This window comes from Giraffa tippelskirchi, chromosome 1 (genome assembly GCF_054371585.1).
Source record: "Giraffa tippelskirchi isolate mGirTip1 chromosome 1, T2T-mGirTip1v1.2.pri, whole genome shotgun sequence".
Taxonomy (NCBI): Eukaryota; Metazoa; Chordata; class Mammalia; order Artiodactyla; family Giraffidae; genus Giraffa; species Giraffa tippelskirchi.
Genome location: NC_137275.1, coordinates 110,661,230 through 110,679,600, shown reverse-complemented (window position 1 = coordinate 110,679,600; position 18,371 = coordinate 110,661,230). Strand labels below are relative to the sequence as shown.

Sequence of the window (18,371 nt, the reverse complement as noted above, 5' to 3'; positions counted from 1 at the left end):
GGGCGATGGATACTTGTGGCACACCTTTCAACTTTTCATGTTTGCAAATTTTTATAATAAAATGTTGAAAACTGAAGAATGGTTTTCTTTGAGTACTGAGATAATGGGTTATATATTTTCTGCAAATCTCCACTCACTATAATGATATACTTTCTAAGTAAAGTAGTTTGACAGTAAGTTAAGAGATTTTAATTTTTATTTTCAAAGAATTAAGAAGACATTAGTCTAGAATCATACAATATTTCTCACAGATGAAAATGGATTTAAACTAGAAATCAATAACAGAAATACAACTGGAAAATCCAAAATAACTGGAGCTTAACACTTTTCTAAGTATCACATGGACCAAAGAAGATATCTCATGAGAAATTTTAGAATATTTTGAACTAAATGAAAGTTCAAATATAACATCAAAATTTGTGAAAGGCAGTGAAAACAATTCTTAGAAGGAAATCTATAGTATTAAATGCATACATTAGAAAAGAAAGATCTAAAATCAGTAATCCAAGCTGCTACTTTAGAAAACTAGGCCACAGGTGCAAGCCCAGTGTCAAGGTCACCTCTGGAATTGACTGAGCCTCTGTGTCACTGTTGACAAAAGGCCCCTGATCATCACCAGCAAGCTTCCTGACTCCAAACTAGGTAAAAGGCCCACCTCAGTGCTCACCCTACAGTGCCCTAACCAATCACCTAATGCCAACTTTACAGCGTGAATTTTATTTGCCTTGAGGCTATCAAAACTGGCTACTAAACCACAGACACTTTTACCTCTCCCTGGTCTGTCAAGAGGTCGTTCCTCTGAGCTCTCAGTGCCCCTCTTATCTCTGCTCTTTGCTCTTAATAAACTCCCTCCCTTCTGCAATGCTGTGTCTGGAAATTCTTTTCCAGCCTGTGCTTGGGCTGCCATGACAGAAAGAGAAGAGCAAAATTAGTCCAAAATTAACAACAGAAAATAAATAAATAATAAGAATTGCAGCAGAAATCGATGAGGTTGAAAACAGGATATTAGCAGACAAAAACAAGAAAACCAAGACCTGGTACTTTGAGAAGTTCAAAGAAATTGATAAGCCGCTAAGCCAGGCTAACTAAGGGAGAGAGAGAGAGGACAAAAATTACTAATATCAAAAATGAAGAGGGAACATTCATGACAACCCTATGGACATAATAGGATAATCACAGAACACTATGAACAACTGTACATCAATAAATTTGATTACCTGATGAACTTCACCCATCTCTTGAAAAGCACAATAAATTAGGAATAGAGGGGAAACTTCCTCAACTAGATAAAGACCATGTACAAAAAACCTAGAGCAAACATTATACTTAACAGTGAGAATCCCACAGACAGAGGATCATGGCAGGCCACAGGCCACAGGATCTCGAAGAGTTGGACATGACTGAAGCAACTTAGCATGTACAAGAAACTCAAGCTTCCTCACTGAGAAGCTGCAGAGAAAGGCTACCCCTCTCACCACTCCTCTCCAGCATGCTATTTCCGGTCCTGGCTAGTGCGCTGAGACTATCTGAGGAGAACTATGCAAGCTGTCCTTCATTTCTCATAAAATCTGCGAGATAGCATTCTACCAGGTAGAAGAAGCTACTGCCCCTGTTGAATGACTTCTCACGTAGGCATGTGACAAGCAAGGAGTCTCCATCCATCACAAAAAAAGTTAGATTCAACAAAATCATTTAGGAAACTGGAATATATAAAATAAAAATCAACCGTTAAAATAAACATTACAGATTTATGACTACATTTTCTACAAGGACATTGTTGTTATTATTATTTTGATTATCAGCATCATTGTTGCTGTAGTTATCAACAACAGCTACTCTTCGTTGAGTCAGTTCAGTTCAGTTGCTCAGTCATGTCCGACTCTTTGCAACCCCGTGCACTGCAGCGTTCCAGCTTCACTGTTCATCACCAGCTCCCTGAGCTTGCTCAAACTCATGTCCATCAAGTCGGTGATGGCATCTGATCATCTCATCCTCTGTTGTCCCCTTCTCTTCCTGCCTTCAATCTTTCCCAGCATCAAGGTTTTTTTCAATGAGTCACTTCCTCCCATCAGGTAATCAGAGTATTGGAGCTTCAGCATCAGTCCTTCCAATGAATATTCGACTGGGGATCGAACCAGGGTCTCCAGCATTGGAAGGTGGATTCTCAACCACTGACTACCAGGGAAGTCCTCTTTGTTGAGTACTTATAGCAGACAGTCTGCTATGACTTTCAAAATTAACCTCATTTCAGCATTACGACTATCCTACATAAAGACACAGGGCAATTACTATTTCATAACAAGAAAAACTGGGCTCAGTGGGACAAAGTAATATACCCAGTGCAGAGCCAGGATCTAAACTTAAAATCCGATTCTAAGGCCGTTATTCTGGATACAAATATATGTAATATAGCTGCATGCAAAACATCAGAAATCTGATTCATTTTGGAAACCATTTGGTAATGACACCTGTTGACAGCCATAGGGAAAATAATGTTTTCCCACCGTCACCAAATTGCTCTGAGTAAGTATACTGAATGATCATTTATGTGTTTATCACTTTATAGATACACGGATACACAGAGCAGAAGATTTCACAGCACGTTGTTTTTTGTTTCAAAGTACTTACCTAACTTTGGCTATTTCACTCAACATTAATTTTGTCATTTTCCTGAAAAATACTACATGATCTGCTAACTTTAAAAAAAAGGATTATTGTGAACCATCAATACTTTCCAAATAAACACGTAGTTTACTTATTGTTAGGGAAAGAAGAGAGGGCAATCCAATTATTTTTAATACTGTTGAATCTGACTATCGCACAATGTTGTGGTTTTATAAATTATAAATGTCAAAGATTGAAAATTACCCCATTGTGGTTGCTACTTGGACCTTAGAATAGAATATGTATTAAATACGGCTAATATCTTTTATTTTGTCACCTCTACATTGACTATATTTTATGTAAATAGTACTCTTGGAAAAAAAAAAGAAAAATCAAAAATGCACTTATACTTACAACAACAAGGAGAATGAGCAAAAACACTACTGGTAACAAACTTCATGGAATAAACAATCTGATGGCTAAGAGGGACACTAATCAAACAATTACACAAAAAATTTGAATCATAAATATGACAAATGACACAGAGCTCAAAGGTAGCTTCCTTGAAGGTTTTGAGCCTGACAGCTGAAGAATCAGTGCTTCCTTGTAATCTGTCCCGTAAGGACAGCAAAGACTGATGGAGGGAGGGTTCAAGATGGTCGCCCAGGAAGAGCCTGAATTCACTTCTTCCCAAGGACACAACAAATCTACAACTAATACAATAATTCCCTAGACTGGATAAGCAGCCTCCACAACGAAGGGTAAAAAGACAGCCTCGGGATGAGCAGAAGAGCAGAGAGAAAGTTTTGCTGAGATAAAAGCCACAGCCCAGCCTCAGGATGTGCGATACCTTTCAAGAAAAAGGAAGGATGACTCCAAGGTCAGAACCTCAAGGCCAGAAGGCAGAGCCCAGAGCCACGGAGGATTGTTTGCTAGAAATTTTAATTTTTTGGGGACCGACCAGTAACTCCTTTTTTTCCTTTCATTTTCTTTTTTTCTGAACAGGGATGTTCATAACTGGTACCCTGCCCCTGTCACAATGTTCCATCTTGGGCACAGATAACCTGCATTCTAGCTCCATGCTACTTGAATGGAAAGGAGTGTTGGCTGAGAATGGTTCATATGCAGCAGCCTCACCCATACCTGATTTAAATAATTTAGCTGATGATATTTGGATGTCCTGAGTTGATAAGATTTAGATGAAAGTTTGGACTTGAGGTGATACCATCATGGGTTGAGGCTTTAGGGGACTTTGGGATGCGGTGACTATATTTTTCATGTGAAATAGATGTGAGTTTTTCTGGGCAGAGAGTGGACTGTAGTAGACAAATAAATGGCCCCCAATGAATGAAGTCCATGCCCTAATCTGCAGGACCTGTGAATATTACCTTAGGTGGCCAAAAGAACTTGCATATGTCATTCATTCATTTAAGGACTTTGAGATGGGAGATTATCCTGGATTATCCAAGAGGCCCAATATGGTCTCAGGCAGGTAGTTAGAGAGGAGAGAAGTGCCATGCTACTGGCTTAGAGATGGGAGTGGGCACATAACAGGTATTGAGGAACCTCTACAAGCTGGAAAAGACAAGGAAACAGATCCCCCCTCAACCCCCTGATGTAGCACAGCCCTGCTAACACCTTGACTTTAGACTTCTGATTTTCAGAATTGAAAGAGAACAAATTTGTGTGCTTTAATCCAATAAATTGGTTGGAATTTGTTACAACAACAATAAGAATTCAGTACAACTAACATTACCATCCATTCCATTAAAATAATCAATCCACTTCCATCTTTGAAACACCTGTGAGAGTGAGCCCACACCCCACTTCCCCTCCTCTCTTTCCCTGTGGAAACTTGCAGGGTGTACACGCTCCATCTCTACTCCTTCCCCTTCAAACTCCTGAAGGTGGGTGAGCTGACCTACCTTTAGACCGAATCTGCACTAGAGCTCCTCTGCCAAACATCACCAGCGATGAGCTATGGACAGCCAAATCCAAACAACCCTGTTTAGTTCTTGAGTTACTGACCTGTTGTCAATATTTGAGATTTTCACGGCATTTCTTCTTTGAAAGGGTCTCTTCTCCCTTGATTTCAGCTACACTATTCCCTTCCAAATCTACTCTTCTTATTACATCTCTGTGTGCGTGCTCAGTCCCCCAGTGTGTCAGACTCTGTGACCCCATGGACTGTAGCCCACCAGGCTCCTCTGTCCATGGAATTCTCCAGGCAAGAATACTGGAGTGGGTTGCCATTCCCTTCTCCAGGGGATCTTCTCCAACACAGAGATCGAACCCGGGTCTCCCTGCACTGCAGGCGGATTCGTTACCACTGAGCCACCAGGGGAGCCCTGTCATTTCTAAAACACCCATGGGCGCTCAGTGGCAGGAGGGCACACTTATGACTCAAGAATGTGCTCATGTTGCAAGAGGCTTGGGTTTACAGATGCCCACCACAGCACCAAGGCAAAGTATCACATCTCATTTAGAGACATCTAGATTCTAATTTTTTACTTAAAAAAAGCTTCAGGTTTCCTGTGTTTGCAAAGTGAATTCACTACAATGACCCAGTTGTGGATACTGCTGTTCTTGGATAAAGCAGTTTCACAATGAAACGAAAGCAGGATGAAAATGCACAGTGACGTGAAGGAATCTGAATATTCCCATATTATCTGTTAAGCTCGCAGAGGACAGGTGGACTTCTGAGCTCTATCAGGTGGACTTTGTGGATAAGGGGGACTTTTCTCCTTTTCTGCTTTCTTTTAAATGAGCTAACGAATTTGGCTACGTGGAAGATGGCACATATGTGAGGGAGAATCAAGCAGTAACAGCCAACACAGATACCACTTTATCAGAGTATTAGCTGTGAGAAAAAGGAATTCTCAAAGGAAATGCAGATGTTGATTCATCAGTGGTGTGTCTCGGATTAAAAATTATTTTTAGTGCATTAAAAGGAAGAACTTAACTTATCATTTTCTTTCCTCCCAGTTGTGTGTCCACTGAGGAGATATTTCAGGGGAGGCCTAACTGGGGTCTTTATGCTAAAGAGTCTGACTCCTCTCGGACTGTGGATAGGGCTCACCTGCTCAACAGGGACTGACAGAGGCTGGATCACAGCTGTGGTCACTCTTGTCTTTGGAGATGATGATCCAGTGGTCAAGGACATAGAAGTGGTTTTCTTCTGAGCTCTGCAAAGTAAGGAGTGAAGTCTTGGGTCAGAATTTCTTAAGCAGGAATTATTCTTTGAAATACTGCCACAGAACAGGCCAGTTTCTTTATGTTTGCTCAATCTGCTTCAACTGGAACTGCTTCAGAAATGGGGACCCACAACCTACAGTTAGAACAGTGGTGCTCAGTATATATTCAGAGGGGCCCACAGACAGCAGCAAAATAAACACACAGATGAAAGTACTAACTATGTATCTCAGCTCTTATTAGAAAGCAGAAAGTATTGAACTGGAAAATCCTAAGACAAAAGATAATACTTAGAAAAGCCCAGTCTGGAGCAGTAAGCAGATACGTTTAGGAAATGTTTAGGAACAGGCTTCGATATTTAATTCAAAGTTCTGGTGGTTGCTTTTCAGTCCAGCAACTGCTCTTTATTCCAGTTTCCCATTGTGTAAAGTTGAGAATGTCTTGGACTGTGGTCTTTTCTTAGTGCATAAAAGTTAAGAGCTGTTTCTAGGTCCAATTTTGCTAAGTCACAGGCTGTGTAATCTCAAGCGAGTCATGGAACTTCACTAAACTTGAGATCCTTGTCGGAATGCACAGGTAGCAGAGTATGTGATCTTATTAAGAGCCCTTTAACACATATGCTCAGTTAGCACTCAGTCACGTCTCTTTGCCACCCCATGGACCGCAGTCTACCAGGTTCCTCTGCCCATAGGATTCTCCAGGCAAGAATACTGGAGTGGGTTACCATGCCCCCCTACAGGGGATCTCCCCAACCCAGGGATCAAACCCATGTCTCCTGCATTGGCAGGCACATTCTTTACCACTCAGCCACCAGGGAAGCCCCCTTTAACATGAATGCTCAGTGATAATTTGAGGCTGAATGGCTATGATTGTTATGCATATACTAGTAAATCAAACAAATTTCTTAGCACAGTCTCAATATTCATGGAGTTTTCTACCAACTCTTGATAGATTTTATCTTTGCAAAATAATTAAGATCCTAACATATTACTAATAATCCCTATGTCTTTGTAGGGACAATGACATTTTGAGATTTTCATGACATGATCTAACTGGAGATACACTTGATCCAAATGGAAACCCATTTCTAGCCTAATTAGATATTTTCTAATTTATGTGACAAGTTGTTTGTCATTTACATTTTAGTACTGATGTCAGTCATTTTCTCTCATTGTGACTGCTCCTTCTACATATTTATAAGCAGTCAGTTGGCACTGGAACAAACATTGTGGATGGTTAGATTTGGGGACACTGAGGATGAAATGCAGACTTCAAAGTTCAAAAGTCAAAGACTCTGTTCCAGGCTCAAGCATCTGATCTCTCACTGACATCAGCTGACCTCTTCCTTTAGCGCACAACACCAGCGGCGTCACTGAGCACAAGTCTGCTGACATTTTCTACTTAAACGGACGGAATCATACACACTTACTGTGGCATGGCTCCAGGCTTCGATTTGCAAGCTAAACTTTCACTGTCAGAATCTGTTGAACTGGCACCTGAGTGAAAAAAAAAAACACAACAAAGATGTAGGTAGTATCTATATCTGCTTCCATTAGCATATTGGGCACCTACTGACCTGGGGAGTTCATCTTTCAGTGTCCTATCTTTTTGCCTTTTCATACTGTTGATGGGGTTCTCAAGGCAAGAATACTGAAGTGGTTTGCCATGCCCTTCTCCAGCGGACCACATTCTGTCAGACCTCTCCACCATGACCCATCCGTCTTGGGTGGCCCCACACGGCATGGCTTAGTTTCATTGAGAGAGACAAGGCTGTGGTCCGTGTGATCAGATTAGTCAGTTTTCTGTAATTTTAGTTTCAGTGTGTCTGCCCTCTGATGCCCTCTCGCAACACTTACCATCTTACTTGGGTTTCTCTTACCTTGGGCCTTGGGTAATTCCTCTCGCGGCCGACGCCGGCCCCCAGTCCCCGGCCCAGCCTAGCCCCTGTCGGTCGCCGCCCCCGGCCCGTGGCCAGGCCTAGGCCCTGTCGGCCACCGCCCCCGGCCCCCGGCCCGGCCTAGCTCCTGTCGGCCACCGCCCCTGGCCCCCGGCCCAACCTAGCCCTCGGCCCAGCCTAGCCCTCTGTCGGCCGCCGCCCCCGGCCCCCGGCTCCTGGCCCGGCCTAGACCCTTGTCGGCCGCCGCCCCCGGCCCCCCGGCCCGGCCTAGACCCTTGTCGGCCGCCGCCCCCGGCCCCCCGGCCCGGCCTAGACCCTTGTCGGCCGCCGCCCCCGGCCCCCCGGCCCGGCCTAGACCCTTGTCGGCCGCCGCCCCCGGCCCCCCCGGCCCGGCCTAGACCCTTGTGGGCCGCCGCCCCCGGCCCCCCGGCCCGGCCTAGACCCTTATCGGCCGCCGCCCCCGGCCCCCCCGGCCCGGCCTAGACCCTTGTCGGCCGCCGCCCCCGGCCCCCCGGGCCCGGCCTAGCCCCTTGTCGGCCGCCGCCCCCGGCCCCCCGGCCCGGCCTAGCCCCCTGTCGGCCGCCGCCCTTGGCCCACGGCCGGCCGGGCCTAGGCCCTGTTGGACGCCGCACCTGGCCCCCGGCCGGGACTAGCCCGTCGGCCGTCTCCCCTGGCCACCGGCCCATGGCCCCGCCTCGCCCCTGTGGGGCACCGACCCAGGCCCCCGGCCCCCGGCCCGGCCTAGCCCCCTGTCGGCCGCCGCCCCCGGGCCCCGGCCCGGCCTAGCCCCCTGTCGGCCGCCGCCCTTGGCCCGCGGCCGGCCGGGCCTAGGCCCTGTTGGGCGCCGCACCTGGCCCCTGGCCAGGACTAGCCCCTGTCGGCCACCTCCCCTGGCCACCAGCCCCCAGCCCGGCCTAGCCCCTGTCGGCCACCGACCCCGGCCCCCGGCCCCCGGCCCGGCCTAGCCCCCTGTCGGCCGCCGCCCCAGGCCCCCGGCCCGGCCTAGGCCCTGTCGGCCGCCGCCCCCGGCCCCCGGCCCGGCCTAGTCCCTGTTGGCCACCTCCCCTGGCCACCGGCCCCCAGCCCGGCCTAGCCCCTGTCGGCCACCGCCCCCGGCCCACGGCCAGGCCTAGGCCCTGTCGGCCGCCGCCCCCGGCCCCCGGCCCAGCCTAGCCCCTGTCGGCAGCCGCCCCCGGCCCCCGGCCCCCGGCCGGCCTAGCCCCCTGTCAGCCGCCACCCCAGGCCCCCGGCCCGGCCTAGGCCCTGTCGGCCGCCGCCCCCGGCCCCCGGCCCGGCCTAGTCCCTGTTGGCCACCTCCCCTGGCCACCGGCCCCCAGCCCGGCCTAGCCCCTGTCGGCCACCGCCCCGGCCCCCGGCCCGGCCTAGTCCCTGTTGGCCACCTCCCCTGGCCCCCGGCCCCCGGCCCGGCCTAGTCCCTGTCGGCCACCTCCCCTGGCCACCGGCCCCCAGCCCGGCCTAGCCCCTGTCGGCCACCGACCCCGGCCCCCGGCCTGGCCTAGCCCCCCGCCGGCCGCCGCCCCTGGCCCGCGACCAGGCCTAGGCCCTGTCGGCCGCCGCCCCCGGCCCCAGGCCCGGCCTAGCCCCTGTCGGCCACCTCTCCTGGCCACCGGCCCCCGGCCCGGCCTAGCCCCTGTCGGCCACCGACCCCGGCCCCCGGCCTGGCCTAGCCCCCCGCCGGCCGCCGCCCCTGGCCCGCGACCAGGCCTAGGCCCTGTCGGCTGCCGCCCCCGGCCCCCGGCCCGGCCTAGCTCCTGTCGGCCACCGCCCCTGGCCCCCGGCCCAACCTAGCCCTCGGCCCAGCCTAGCCCTCTGTCGGCCGCCGCCCCCGGCCCCCGGCTCCTGGCCCGGCCTAGACCCTTGTCGGCCGCCGCCCCCGGCCCCCCGGCCCGGCCTAGACCCTTGTCGGCCGCCGCCCCCGGCCCCCCGGCCCGGCCTAGACCCTTGTCGGCCGCCGCCCCCGGCCCCCCGGCCCGGCCTAGACCCTTGTCGGCCGCCGCCCCCGGCCCCCCGGCCCGGCCTAGCCCCTTGTCGGCCGCCGCCCCCGGCCCCCCGGCCCGGCCTAGCCCCCTGTCGGCCGCCGCCCTTGGCCCGCGGCCGGCCGGGCCTAGGCCCTGTTGGGCGCCGCACCTGGCCCCTGGCCAGGACTAGCCCCTGTCGGCCACCTCCCCTGGCCACCAGCCCCCAGCCCGGCCTAGCCCCCTGTCGGCCGCCGCCCCAGGCCCCCGGCCCGGCCTAGGCCCTGTCGGCCGCCGCCCCCGGCCCCCGGCCCGGCCTAGTCCCTGTTGGCCACCTCCCCTGGCCACCGGCCCCCAGCCCGGCCTAGCCCCTGTCGGCCACCGCCCCCGGCCCACGGCCAGGCCTAGGCCCTGTCGGCCGCCAGCCCCGGCCCACGGCCAGGCCTACGCCCTGTCGGCCGCCGCCCCCGGCCCCCGGCCCAGCCTAGCCCTCTGTCGGCCGCCGCCCCGGCCCCCGGCCTCCGGCCCCCGGCCCCCGGCCCCGCCTAGCCCCTGTCGGCCGCCGCCCCCGGCCCCCGGCCCCCGGCCCGGCCTAGCCCCTGTCGGCCGCCGCCCCCGGCCCCCGGCCCCCGGCCCCGCCTAGCCCCTGTCGGCCGCCGCCCCCGGTCCCCGGCCCAGCCTAGACCCTTGTCGGCCGCCGCCCCCGGCCCCAGGCCCGGCCTAGCCCCCTGTCGGCCGCCGCCCTTGGCCCGCGGCCGGGCCTAGGCCCTGTGGGACGCCGCACCTGGCCCCCGGCCGGGACTAGCCCCTGTCGGCCGTCTCCCCTGGCCACCGGCCCACGGCCCCGCCTCGCCCCTGTCAGCCGCCGCCCCCGGTCCCCGGCCCGGCCTAGCCCCCTGCCCGGCCTAGCTCCTCTCGGCCACGCTTCTGCGCCGAGGCGTCACAGCCGCCTCGCTTCTGCGTGCTTCTACTACCCAAGTTAAATATTCCAGAGAGTTCCAGAAAAACATCTATTTCTGCTTTATTGACTATGCCAAAGCCTTTGACTGTGTGGATCACAATCAACGGTGGAAAATTCTGAAAGAGATGGGAATGCCAGACCATCTGACCTGCCTCCTGAGAAATCTGTATGCAGGTCAGGAAGCAACAGTTAGAACTGGACATGGAACAACAGACTGGTTCCAAATAGGGAAAGGAGTACGTCAAGGCTGTATATTGTCACCCTGCTCATTTAACTTATATGCAGAGTACACCATGAGAAACGCTGGGCTGGAGGAAGCACAAGCTGGAATCAAGATTGCCGGGAGAAATATCAATAACCTCAGATATGCAGATGACATCCTCCTTATGGCAGAAAGAAAAGAAGAACTAAAGAGCCTCTTGAAAGTGAATGAGGAGAGTGAAAAAGTTGGCTTAAAACTCAACATTCAGAAAAGTAAGATCATGGCATCCGGTCCCATCACTTCATGGCAAATAGATGGGCAACAGTGAGAACAGTGGCTGGCTTTGTTTTTCTGGGCTCCAAAATCACGGCCGATGATGACTGCAGCCATGAAATTAAAAGACGCTTACTGCTTGGAAGAAAAGTTATGACCAACCTTGACAGCTTATTAAAAAGCAGAGATATCACTTTGCCAACAAAGGCCCGTCTCATCAAGGCTGTGGTTTTTCCAGTAGTCACGTATGGATGTGAGAGTTGGACGATAAAGAAAGCTGAGTGCTGAAGAATTGATGCATTTGAACTGTGGTGTTGGAGAAGACTCTCAAGAGTCCCTTGGACTGCAAGGAGATCCAATGAGTCAATCCTAAAGGAAATCAGTCCTGAATAGTTATTGGAAGGACTGATGCTGATGCTGAAACTCCAATGCTTTGGCCACCTGATGTGAAGAACTGACTCATTTGACAAGACCCTGATGCTGGGAAAGATTGAAGGCAGGAGAAGGGGACGACAGAGGATGAGATGGTTAGATGGTATCACTGACTCAATGGACATGAGTTTGAGTAGACTCTGGGAGTTGGTGATGGACAGGGAAGCCTGGCGTGCAGCAGTCCACGGAGTCACAAAGAGCTGGACACAGCTGAGCAACTCAACCTCAGCCTCTTGCCTCTCTCCCCTCCCCCAACGCTGCTCTAACCATGGAGAAGTCTAGGGCGCAGGACCCCCTCCCCGACCCCAGAGCCGACGGAGGAGGAAGGACAGGCGGGAACACTCGCTGCCCCGGCCCCGCCGACCTGCCGGAAGTCGGCCGGGACTCCGCGCGCCCCCTGGCCCCGCGCGTCCACCGCCCCGGCCCCGCACGACCCGCGCTCCGCGCCGCCCGCACTAACCGGCCTCGCCGCAGACACCTCCTGCCCGGAAACAGCTCGTCTCGGGCCTCAGGACTCAGTCCTGCTCGGCTCGCAGCGCCGGCCTCTGAATTCGGTCTCGTTGGCGGAGCGCCAGGGACGGAGAGCGCGCAACCGGCGGCCAGGAGCCGGGGCGAGGGCGGCGCAAAGACTTCCCTGTTCAGTCTGCCTGTGGCGGAGGGGGCCTGAGCTTCGGGTTCACGGAGGGGAGCGGAAGGGTGTGTCCTCGGGCGGCTGGGGAGGGGGAGGGGTGTGTCTTGGGGGCTGGGGAGGGTGTACCCTGGGGCTGGGGAGGGGTGTGTCCTGGGACTGCGGAGAGGGGAGGGGGTGTGTCCCGGGTTTGCAGCGGAGGGGCAGGAGGTGTCTCACTGGGGGTGCTGGGGAGGGGGAAGGGGTGTGTCCTGGCGGGGGGGGGGGTGTTGCTGGGAGGAGAAGGGCTGTGCCTGGGTCTGGTGGGGGAAGGAGGTGTGGTATATCCTAGGGTTATGGAAGTCAACAAAACGGATGACAATTTCTGCCCCATGGCATCGATATCTTGGGGGAGGCGCATAAAGCAGACAATAAACATATAAGTTATATGCTGTGTTAGAATATAATAAGAGTAATTGAAAACATAGAGCTAGATAATGGAGACTGGAAATGGCAGGTGGGGACTTAGATTTTAGATGGAGTGGTCAGAGGTGGCCTTGTGGAGAACGTGACATTTAAGCAGAGTTAAAGGTGGTGAGGGGGTGAGCGCTGGGATTCTCTGGGGAGGCTAAGGGAATGGCTTGTACAAAGGCCTTGAGGTGGGAGGCTGACCCGCACGATTGAGGTACAGGGAAAAGGCCATGCGACTGGAGAAAAGCAAGGTGGACTGTCAAAGGAGGGAGGGAAATCAGGGGGCCACAGTCAGCCGTCAGAGGGTCTCAGGCAGAGGAGAGGTGTGATACGGATCGCTCTCATGTGTCACATCTCATGGCATTGTCCTGGACAGATGCCACACAACTGAAGCAGGACCCGAACGATAGACCCTGTGCTTCCAGTATTTGGCTATTAAACAGTGTTGCAAGCTTCCACATGCGACATTCTACCTGCTGTGTCTAAGGTATTCATCACGGCAAGTGAGATCACTGGGCTGTACATTCCTAATTCTGGTGGACACAGCCCTGTTGCCTCTCAAAGGGCTTCGCCAGCCCAGATGCCCACCAGCAATGCTGACCGCTGCCTGTTCACCACGGCCTTGCCTGCAGACCACTTCGGCAAACGTCCGAGTGTCCACTAGTCTGATGGGTGAAGAGTGACGTCTCAAGCAGATTCATAGGGACTTCCCTGGGCGTCCAGTGGCTAGGACTCTGTGCTCCCAATGCAGGGGGCCCAGGTTCAGTCCCTGATCAGGGGACTAGATCGCACAGGCCGCAACTAAGATGCTAAAGATTCCACTTGCCTCAACAAAGACCCTGTGTGCCACAGCTAAGACTTAGCACAGCCAATAAATAAACACAGAAAAAGAAAAAAGGCATACTCACAGATCTTAAAATCAAACTTTACAGTGACCAAAGGGGAAGCGTGGGGGGAAGTAATAAATTGAGAGATTGTGCTTGACATATACACACTACTATATGTAAAATAGGGAACTCATGAGAGCCTACTGGATAGCACAGGAAACTCGGCTCAATATTCTGTAATGACTTCCACGGGAAAAGAATCTAGTGTATAGGTATAACTGATTCAGTTTGCTCTACAGCATAAAGTAACACAACATTGTACATCAACAATAATAAATATTAAACATAATAAAAATTAAACAATTAAAAAAAAGGACGATTCTGACTGCCTTTCTGTGATATTCAAGCAGCTAGTTGGCTACCTGTGTCAGGATACATTTAACAGGAGGCTTCCTGTGTGCTGTTTTCAGTCTTGCATGAATTCTATGTTCTTTGGCACCCCACTCCAGTACTCTTGCCTGGAAAATCCCATGGACGGAGGAGCCTGGCGGGCTGCAGTCCATGGGGTCGCTAAGAGTCGGACACGACTGAGCGACTTCACTTTCACTTTTCCCTTTCATGCAATGGAGAAGGAAATGGCAACCCACTCCAGTGTTCTTGCCTGGAGAATCCCAGGGACGGGGGGGCCTGGTGGGCTGCCGTCTGTGGGGTCGCACAGAGTCGGACACGGCTGAAGTGACTTAGCAGCAGCAGCATGAGAGTTCAATAATTTTTCTGGACACAAGGTCCACATAAAATTCAATCTCATCTCTTTCATTAAGGAATTATTCTGTTAAGACCAAAATAAAAATAATATAACTTGAAATATTGATAGAAAGACAAATATGAATAATTGGAACCAAATAAAGTTTCTTGTAATTGGCAAAAACTATACAAATGTTTACTAAATCTTTTAGGAAAGAAAAACACATAAATAATTCAACAGATATGTCCTGTTAGTGACTTCTCTAAATTGATTGCTAAGCTTACAGTTATTTTAATTGATATTTGAATAACATTTTTTGAGATCCATGTGAAAATATTTTGAAATACTTCTAGAAAACAAATGAGCCAGGATTGCTATGAACTTTGAAACACGGAGAAAAATTCCGAGAGGTGTATTGTGGATAATATCCCAACAGAATAACAACAAAAATCACATTATAATAATTATGTATGATGATAGCAAAATCAATATGTATATATAACTGAAAAACCTTATTTGTTGTTCTTCAGTTGCTTAGTTGTCTCTGATTCTTTGCCACCCTATAGAAGGCTGCACACCAGGCTTCACTGTCCATGACCATCTCCTGGGGCTTGCTCAAACCCATGTCCATCGAATCGGTGATGTCATCCAACCATCTCATCCTCTGTCATCCCCTTCTCCTCCTGCTTTCAATCTTTCCCAGTATCAGGATATTTTCCAATGAGTCTGCTCTTCACATCAGGTGGCCAAAGTATTGGAGCTTCCGCATCAACACTTCCAATGAATATTCAGGACTGATTTCCTTTAGGATGGACTGGATTGATCTCCTTCCAGTCCAAGGGACTCTCAAGAGTCTTCTCCAACACCACAGCTCAAAAGCATCAATTCTTCAGTGCTCAGCCTTCTTCATAGTCCAACTCTCACATCCATACATGACGACTGGAAAAATCCATACTTTGACGAGATGAACCTCTGTTGACAAAGTCATGTCTCTGCTTTTTCACATGCTGTCTAGGTTTGTCATAGCTTTTCTTCCAAGGAGCAAAAGTCTTTGAATTTCATGGCTGCAGTCACCATCCGCAGTGATTTTGGAGCCCAAGAAAGTAAAGTCTGTCACTGTTTCCACTGTTTCCCCATCTATTTGCCATGAAGTGATGGGACCAGATGACATGATCTTAGTTTTTTGAATGTTGAGTTTTAAGCCAGCTTTTTCACTCTCCTCTTTCATCTTCATCAAGAGGCTCTTTAGTTCCTCTTCCATTTTCACCCTAAGGGTGGTATCATCTGCATATCTGTGGTTTTTGATATTTCTCCCAGCAGTCTTGATTTCAGCTTGTGCTTCATCTGCCCTGACATTGTGCGTGATGTACTATGTCTAAAGGAAATCAGTTCTGAATGTTCATTGGAAGGACTGATGCTGAAGCTGAAGCTCCAATACTTTGGCCACCGGATGCGAAGAGACGACTTATTGGAAAAGATCCTGATGCTGGGAAAGATTACAGGCAGGTGGAGAAGGGGTCGCAAAGAGTCAGACACGACTGAGGACTGAACTGAACTCTGCATATAAGTTAAATAAGCAGGGTGACAATATTCAGCTTTGATGTACTCCTTTCCCAATTTGGAACCAGTCTGTTCTATGTCCATTTCTAACTGTTGCTTCTTGACCTGCATTCAGGTTTCTCAGGAGGCAGGTAAGGAGATCTGGTATTCTCATCTCTTTCAGAATTTTCCACAGTTTGTTGTGATCCACACAGGCAAAGGCTTTAGCAGAGTCAATGAAGCAGAAATAGATGTTTTTCTGGAACTCTCTTGCTTTTCTATGATCCAGTGGATGTTGGCAATTTGATCTCTGGTTCCTCCGCCTTTTCTAAATCCAGCTGGAACATCTGGGAGTTCTAGGGTCACTATGTGAAGCCTAGCTTGAAGGATTTTGAGCATAACCTTGTTAGCACGTGAAATAAGTGCAATTGTGTGGTAGTTTGAACACTCTTTGGCATCGACCTTCTTTGGGATTGGAATGAAAACTGACCTTTTCCAGTCCTGTGGCCACTGCTGGGTTTCCAAATTTGCTGGCATATTGAGTACAACACTTTCACAGCATCATCTTTTAGGATTTGAAATAGCTCAGCTGGAATTCCAACACCTCCACTAGCTTTGTTCCTAGTAATGCTTCGTAAGGCCCAACGTCGATATTTTAGGAATCAGTGAACTAAAACAGACTGGAATGCGTGAATTTCATTCAGATAACGATCATTTTACTACTGTGGACAAGAATCCCTTAGAAGAAATGGAGTAGCCTTCACAGTCATCAAATGAGTCCAAAATGCAGTACTTGGGTGCAATCTCAAAAACTACAGAATGATCTCTGTTTGTTTCCAAGGTAAACAACTCAATATCACAGTAATCCAAGTCTATGCCCAAACACTAATGCCCAAGAGGCTGAAGTCTATGAAGACCTACAAGACCTTCTAGAACTAACACCAAAAAAAAAAAAAAATGATGTCCTTTTCATCATAGGGGACTAGAATGCCAAAGTAGGAAGTCAAGAGATACTTGCAGTAACAGGCAAGTTTGGCCTTGGAGTACAGAATGAAACTAACAGAGTTTTGCCAAGAGAACACACCGGTCACGGCAATCACCCTCTTCCAACAACACTAGAGACAACTCTACACATGGACATCACCAGATGGTCAATACCAAAAAACCTTCTACCTATTATTAAAACTACATTTATTTTGGATCAAGCAGTCAACAGACTCCTCTAGAACCATCTCATGTCCCTCGGGTCCAGGACTTAACCCGGGAGCCTGGGCACCCTGCTGCTCAGTGCCACTTTACTGCATGCCACCTTTTTGTCACCAATCTGAAATTCCAGTCTTTGGAGAAGAGTCTCTGCCTTCCCACCTCCACTCTGCAGCTGCCAGACCATCTCTCTGACATGAATAGACACCCTGCCCCACACTGGGTCTCCAGAGATACACTCACCCACCTTGATCCAATCCTCACCCTCACTCACTGCCTGTTTCCACACCCGACTCATTACCTTCCTATGATCCCCACATTTCCACGATGGCTTTAAACCCCCAAAATATGATCTGCTTAACATCCTAGTGCTTCAACTCGCTTTTCTCCACATCTCCATAATTCGTCAGAGAAAAACTGTACCACACACAACTCAACAGGCCAGGATGCCTTTGCAAAAGGAGAGAGACTGCCCCCAGCTCCTCTGGGATAAAGGCAGGCGAGGTCTGAGCCCTGGGCTGAGCTAGTGAGTAGTTCAGAGGACACAGGGTGGGGGCCCGGTCACGCCATGAGGACTCCCGAGTCTGCCTACTGGCACTGAGGGTTCTGCCTGCCACAGAGCCCGGGGCCAGCAACTGTCTCACTCAATGACTGTGGCTGAAAGGGGTGGATTCTAAGCCCTTGAGGAAGGCATTTCTAGCCATCCAGCAAGTGGTTGGGAGAAGATTTACATCTCAAATGAGTAAAGAAAGAATTTACAACCACAAGTTTTCCAAAGTAAATGCTCTCAGAAAAAAGAAAAGATGGAAGGCTTATGATAAGGAGAAGTTTATCTAAATACTGGTCAAGCTGAGGGGCTTCTGAGGTCTTCCTGGTCACTACTGTGACTGCATGTGTGCATGCTAAACTGCCCAGTGTCCGACTCTTTGCGACCCCATGAACTATAGCCTGCCAGGCTCCTCTGTCCATGGGATTCTCCAGGCAAGAAAACTGGAGTGGGTTACCATTTCCTTCTCTAGAAGATCTTTCTAACCTGGGGATTGAACCTGCGTCTTTTTTGTCTCCTGCACTGGCAGGTGGTTCTTTATGACCACAATCTCCCCGCAGCGATTGTACATCCAGGCATTTTACCAGGTTGATGGGTTGGTGGAGGAGGAAGGGCAGGCCTCAGAGCCTAGGAGCAGAGCCCCTGTTAAAAGCAGGGGCCGGATTCCCTCCTCTCACAGCTCCCTGCCCCAAGACTCTTCCTTCTCTGGAGAGTCTGCACTGAGTAAGGGGCACATGGGCCCCTGAGTAGAGCAGCTGGAGTTTGTCAGGTGGATTCAACGGGAGCTGTGTCTTCCCTGATACTCCAAAGACGGAATCAGTGGCAGGAGCCGAGCTCTGCAGGAGTGAGAGAGAGGATGAGCACACCTGTCCCTCCTGAGGGCGGGGAGACGAGG

The 18,371-nt window shown here is 50.7% G+C and overlaps 1 protein-coding gene across 49 annotated transcripts in view; it reads right to left on the bottom strand.

Annotated features, from left to right (window-relative positions):
- The window catches only part of LOC145506257 (olfactory receptor 4A47-like), a 249,206-nt gene that overhangs the window by 93,335 nt on the left and 137,500 nt on the right, over positions 1–18,371 (bottom strand). For 47 of the 49 annotated variants that reach the window (XR_014053693.1, XR_014053720.1, XR_014053729.1 and 44 more), the window contains exons 1-3: positions 11,998–12,182; positions 7,226–7,292; positions 5,684–5,789 (exon numbers count right to left, since the gene is read on the bottom strand). The gene's annotated coding sequence lies outside the window, so the exon portion shown is untranslated. Of the gene's footprint in view, positions 1–5,683; positions 5,790–7,225; positions 7,293–11,997; positions 12,183–18,371 lie in introns of those variants that run through there. The other 2 variants (XM_081490463.1, XM_081490460.1) reach the window with 1 other exon arrangement.